The following is a 7,038-nucleotide window of genomic DNA, read 5'->3' as shown; positions in this document are numbered from 1 at the left end:
AAAAAATTAAAAAAAAAAATGTTACCATTAACCGGGCCGGTTCCGGTCCGGGTTAACCGGTTTGGGCACTGTTCACGCCAAACGGGTTACCCGGGTTCGGTTAACTCCCAAACTTAAACCTAACAAACCCGTCCTACCCCCCTACCCAGCCCACCCGGCCCCATATGAACCGGGCCGGTCCGGTCCCGGTTTGTACCGGTCTGGGCCGGTCCGGTAACGGTCTGACCCGGCCCGTTTGACAAGTATAGTTGTATCCAGTCTTATCTTACATTTCTACAAGAGTCTGATCTCCTGGTCGCATGACATCAACTTTACCATTTGAATGGGAATATGTATATCATCATTTTGGCATGAATATTAATAGGTATGTGCCTCGTAGGATTTGCTTCAAATCAAAGTTGGATCTCGGCGGATTTGGTAAGTTCAATCGAATCCATTATTTTTGTTTCGAACTTGTACATGTGCACAAATAAAAATTTCAATATAACCCCATAATAAGATCATATCTTGAATCTACTAACTCTAAATTATGAATTTGCCTCTATCTAAAGGTAAGATTGTTACTTATCATCAAACTTCCCTCTTTGTTCTTGCCCTTCCAGCAGTGTCACGTGACACCGGTTGGTAAAAAAACCACTAAAATATTTTAAATAATAAATTATAAATGATATAACAAGTAAATACTATTACAGTGACACCACACCGCTTGAACAAGTGAGGTGCTCCAACCTAGTGATTCGACTCTTTTTAAGGGTGAAATCGCTTACACAAAATTTTGCATACGGCACTGGTAGTAATACTTGCTGATAGATGTATATATATCTTGACACACTATTTTCTTCTTTTCCTAAAATGGAATTTGTAACACAAAAAATTAAAACTTGGTTTAGCATTGTGTTAACATTTGCAGATTAATGCATGAACATCTTGATGCGTCTTTTTCTTCTTTTCCCAAATAGAAAAGGCATGAATTTATTTTTGGTCAATGAGATGTGCATTAATTATTGAAGGGAAGTTTCCTTCAGATACGTCATCCACACTTTGCCGTTTAACATAATTCATTGAGACAAAACTTGTCCATCTAAGAAGAAATAGGCTAATACTTATGGATTTCTCTTCATCTGTAGGGATGGTAATGGGACAGGCGGGTGCGAGACGGGGCATATTTTGTTTGATGTAGGTCGGGGCGGGTTTACTCTTATACGAGTGCGGGACGGGGCGGGACATGTTTTGTTTGATACGGGGTGGGGAGCACTGGTGGACGCATGTGGAAGCAAGCGGGTTCAACTAAACCCGCTTCATCAAAAAATAATACTGTGTATATGTATAAATTACGATTAAAGCTGCGTAAATTTTGTATAAATATTTTTTAACCCACTTGGCAACTACTATTTTACGACTAAAGTTATGTACTTCTAAGATTGAACCCGCTTGTACAAAATCCTGGGTCCGCCACTGGCGAGGCGGGATGAGTTAAAATAGTTTTTAAAAAAAAATTTAAAGCAAGGCGAGTTGCGGGTTTAATACGGGTTCAAGGCGGGGCGGCTTTTGAATTATGAACTTTTCTGAAACAAAGTGATCATTTCAATTACAACTTTACATTCTTATTGACTAGCAATTTAACTGTCGGTTTCTTCCCAGAAAAGTATTCTGTTTTTGTATCTTATAATTATTTTGCTTCATTAATCTTTTGGTATTTAAAAATAATAATTGTTACTATACTGATATGTTCATATCGGGAATCGTGACAGTGAATACATTATGAACTGCTAAAAAGGATGATTTATAAAGCTTCTAAAATTTGTTTTGTTTCAGCTTTATTTTGCTGATACTGATAGTAATTAAATATTCATAATTTAAGGAAGAACGCAAAATTGAAAAACAATGTATTATTCATATACCAATATACCAACTGACTGATTGGGTGATAAAATCTTGTCTCTCTCTCTTATTTCATGGACAGTGCATAATTAGCTTTATACATTTGAAAAATTAGGTTACTACTAATGAGATCAATTGGTAGAGCACGTAATTTTACATTACGAGAAAAAGAAAAAATATAATTGCTTGAACAATATTAATCTCTCCAATTTTGAAATAATAAAATGTCAAACTAGTTTGTTTTAGAGCAAAAAAAAAAAAAGGAAAAAAAACTTAAGCGGGACGGGTTGAAAACAGAAAAAATAGCTATGCGGGGCGGGTTGAAATTTTTGTGGGTTTTGCCAAACCCACCCCGCCTACTGTCATCCCTAAAAATCATCTCTAAAGCCTTCTCCCTTCAGGCTTGGATAGGAAGAAATTTAAAGATAGCCAGAGCTTCAAAAGTAATCGAATTTTAGTCATTTTTCATGTAAAGATAAATCTGAACAAAAACACTGTTCAGAATTAGAAAAATACTCCAGTATAATATAATAAAGTTCCAGTATAATATACTGGTGGAGCTAATATGCTGAAAGTTCATACACATGTACTCCAATCTCCAGTATATTATGTTGGAACTTTCCGCATGTTGGAGTTCCAGTATAATTTGCTGGAAGTTCATACACAGGTGCACCGATCTCCAGTATATTATGCTGGAATTTTCCGTGTTGCAGCAAAATAGTGGCTATTTTTCAATGACTTTACAAACGCTGACTATTTTTTAATGACCAATCCGAAAACTAGCTAGCCATGCTATTTTTACGCTTGGATAAAGTAAGCTAACCTTTGGATCAATATAAAATTCGTACGAAAAAAAAGGGATTTTTACATTTCTATACACTGTTTGAAACTTTATTACGAAAAATGTCCTTGTTTTGGTATTTACCCGACCTAAACATATTTTAGTTACAAAATAAAATAATCCACCTAAAGGCTCCCAAATCCATTATTTGTGCCTTCAATCAAGGGATTTAGTTATACCATTTTTCTTGTTTTTTTTCCTCTTCTCTTTCCTTATTTTTCTTCCGCCTTAATATACCGTAATCATGGAAGCTATTTTTCTCCATTCTGTCATTTTGCCATGGATTGTTTTCCCAGTTTGTAAATTTGGAAGAAAGGCTCAAGCTTTTAGGAGAGCAGGAAAAGTGAATTTGGAGGTGCTGAGAGGAAAATGAGGTTCTTTTGAGTAGGCTAAGAGAGCTTCAAAATGGTTTCCTGGTTGGATAAAAGTTTTGATTTTTGAATTAAGCCAAACAAGAGAATGGATTGGATTCAGAGTGGAAAATTCACGGGATTTGAAGCAAAGGAAACGCATAGCATCTCATCCTCCTAAGTTCGGCAAATGTCACTGACAAATTGGAGAAGGTGGACTTGCTCCTCTACACTTCAAGTGGAAAATATATTTTATTTTGTTTCTTGTGTTGTAAAGATTGGTCTAAGTGGGAAAAAAAAATAGATATGCGTGTCTGAAATGTATTCAGTCAATTATGTGTCAATCATTAAAGGAAGGTGAGTCAAGTAAAAATGTATTAAGTCTACAATTTATCCACAACTTTCATACATTATTTCTACCTAATTATATACAACTATCATATCATACAATTTAAATACAATTTTTGTACAAATTTTATACAATATGTCTTTTGTATATTTTGTATCTGATTTATACATAATAAAAATAAATTTCATACAACTAATTATATATTATACAACTTATCTACAACTTTCATACATTATTTCTACCCAGTTATATACAACTACAATATCATACAACTTAAATATAATTTTTATACAATATTGTTCAACTTTCATACAATATTTAAANTCGCATTTGCGAGGTCCAGTACCGCATTTGCGATAGTTCCAGACCTGGCCAATTCTTGCATTTGCGAGCTGACCCTTCGCACCTACAGGTCAGTTGTGGCTGCAATTTTCCCAAGGTTGAAAAAGCACTCCGACACCTATCCAAAACTCACCCGAGCCCTCGGGGCTCCAAACCAAACATGCACACAACCTCAAAAACATCCTACGGACTTACTCGCGTGATCAAAATCGCCAAATTAACATCATAAACATCGAATCAAGCCTCAAAACTCATGATTTCTTCCAATTTCTTCATAAAATATCAAATTTCCATTAGTATGTCATGTCTTCTTCTCTTTCTTCGGGTTTCAATCTGAAATTCAGCCAAAATCAAGTCTAATCTTCATCAAAACACCCTCAAAACTGATATATAAATTCCAAACAATATTCCCAATTGTTTCCAACAATACCCAATCCAAACAAATAATGGTTTTTGAAAGAAAAAATTACCCTCTATAGCCCCTCAAAATTTTAATAGCCTATATTTTTGCCCATTGACAGAAAATAGCCCTCCGGCCCAAACATATTACATCTAATAACCTGAAATGTCTATTTTGTATATTTTTTATATAGGAACAGTCTATTTTGTATATTTGTTGTATAGTGACAGTCTATTTTGTATATTTTTGTAAGTGACAGTCTATTTTGTGTGTGTGTGTATATATATATATATATATATATATATATATATATATATATATATATATATGTTGTATAGTGACGGTCTATTTAGAATATTTTTTGTATAATGTCAGTCTATTTTTGTATAGTGACAGTCTATTTTGTATATATTTTGTATAGTGACAGTCTATTTAGTATAGTTTTTGTATAATGACAGTCTATTTTGCATATTTTTGTATAGTGACCAGTCTATTTTGTATATTTTTTTCATTTCACTTCAACTAACCCGTCATTTCTGTTGTGCTTTTACTAAAATATCATCCTTACATCTAGGGGTGTTCATGGTTCGGTTTGGATCGGTTTTTTCCTAAAAAGAAACCAAACCAAGTAAGTCGGTTTTTCAAATATTAGAACCAAACCAAACCAATTAAGTCGGTTTTTCACCGACTCGGTTTATGTCGGGTTTTGTCGGTTTTTAAATTTTTTTGGTTATTTGTCGATTTTTTCTTAAATATAAGACGTACACTACCAAACACATAGTCCGGCGACCACATTTTCAATGTAACACTATCAAATCAATTGCCCTTTGAGAAATCTATTATTTACCAGAATATATTGATGATAATTGAATCAGATAGTGATGAATAATTTAAGGACTCAATTAAAAATATATTATTTTTAACACGAAATGGATTCTTACACTTAACAAAAGAAAACTACCAATCAAAGAATGTAAAGGTAAAGAACTATACTAAAAGTGCAAACTATTAAAATTTACCATAAAACTTTTTGAAACTTTGTATAAAAATATACATACATACATACATACATACATACATATATATCTATATCTATATATATATATATATATATATATATTAGGTGTAATAATAAATTTGAAATAGCTACTCCTATAGTCGGTTTGGTTCGATTTTTTTTCGGTTTTTTTCTCATTAAAACCAAAATCAAACCAAATTTGATCGGTTTTTAAAATTCAAAACCAAAACAAACCAAACCAAACCAAAAAGTATCGATTTTTTTGACCTGTTTAGTTTGGTTTTCGGTTTGGTTCAGTTTTTTGGGTTTTTATGAACACCCCTATTTACATCAATCTAATTCCTAATATTACCATTCACCTTATGGAAGTGGGTAAAGCCGAGATAAACCGTTACAAGCGATCCTGATAAGACTCGAAGTCCGCCTCGGCCGGGTCAAAGCGAGTGCATACAGAGGAGGAGGAGGAGGCAGTTCTCAACTCACACGAGTCGAACCAAGTTAACTCGGAGCCTGAGGTGAACCCTAACTCCGCCGATCCTGATGCAGGTCTAGGCTTGTATTCGCCGGACATCAAGCAGATCAGAGAAGAAATATTGGACAACTTAGATGAACCGGAAACTATTACAGACCGTCTACCGGAGGTTAAGGATCTGGACTCGGTAATCAGGAGCTTCGAGGAAGAGATTGTTCATCCGTTAACTCAGCCTCAACCAGACCTCTGCTACCTTCTAGAAGCTTCGGATGACTAGCTCGGCCTCCTTCCCACCGCTTAAGCTTCTGATGACCATTTTAACGCCAAAATTGACACGCCGGAGAACGCCGCTGGAATTAGATTTGAGTTTCTGTGATAGTTGGTTTAGTGGCTAGCCTTTTAATTAGTTTTGGGCTATAAAATGCATATTGCAATTTTATAGCTAGCGGCTGATATTAGTTTCTAGTAGCTGGCCATAAATGAAGTTTGCTCTTTTTGAAAACCTAAATTTGAATTCAAAGCTTCAAAGCTTTTTAATGATTGTCAATGGTGGAACTGCTCTCTTTTCCTTTGCTTTACATTACTGGAATTAGGGATTGAGAGATAGAGAGAGACGTAGATAGAATTCTCAATTGTTTGCAACAACACCCAATTCAAACAAATAATATCTTTTGAAAACCCAAATTCGAATTCAAAGCTTCAAAGCTTTTTAATGGCTGTCAATAGTGAAATTGCTTCTCTCTTTTCCTTTGCTCTACATTACTAGAATTAGGGATTGAGATATATATATATATATATATATATATATATATATATATATATATATATATATATATATAGAGAGAGAGAGAGAGAGAGAGAGAGAGAGCAGGAGAGTGTGAGGTCATCACTTGCTTTAAATTAAAATCTGTGTTTCCGAGGCCTTGAAAACCTCGTTTAGAATCACCTCGATTTGCGTGCACAGTCCGGGCGCGTAGCCGGAAAGCTTAAATATGAAAATCTGTGAAAAATGATAAAATTTGGCTATAAAATGAGTTAATTTGACTTCGGTCAACGTTTTGGGTAAACGAACCCGGACTCGTGATTTGACGGTCCCGGAGGGTCCGTAGAAAAATATGGGACTTGGGCATATGCCCGGAATCGAATTCCGAGGTCCCGAGCCCGAGAAATAAATTTTTAAAGGAAATTGTTTTCTGAAATTGTTTAAGGAAATTGGAAATGAAATTTGATTAGAACATGATGGTATCGGGCCCGTATTTTGGTTCCGGCTCCCGGTACAGGTCTTATATATCATTTAAGATGTTTCTGTGAAATTTGATGAAAAACGGATATCACTTGACGTGATTCGGACCTTAAATGCAAATTTGATGTTTTAAGAAGTTTGA

The sequence above is a fragment of the Nicotiana attenuata genome, unplaced genomic scaffold (assembly GCF_001879085.1).
Source record: "Nicotiana attenuata strain UT unplaced genomic scaffold, NIATTr2, whole genome shotgun sequence".
Classification (NCBI taxonomy): Eukaryota; Viridiplantae; Streptophyta; class Magnoliopsida; order Solanales; family Solanaceae; genus Nicotiana; species Nicotiana attenuata.
The sequence above is the reverse complement of the archived record's forward strand: the minus strand, read 5'-3'. Positions refer to the sequence as shown.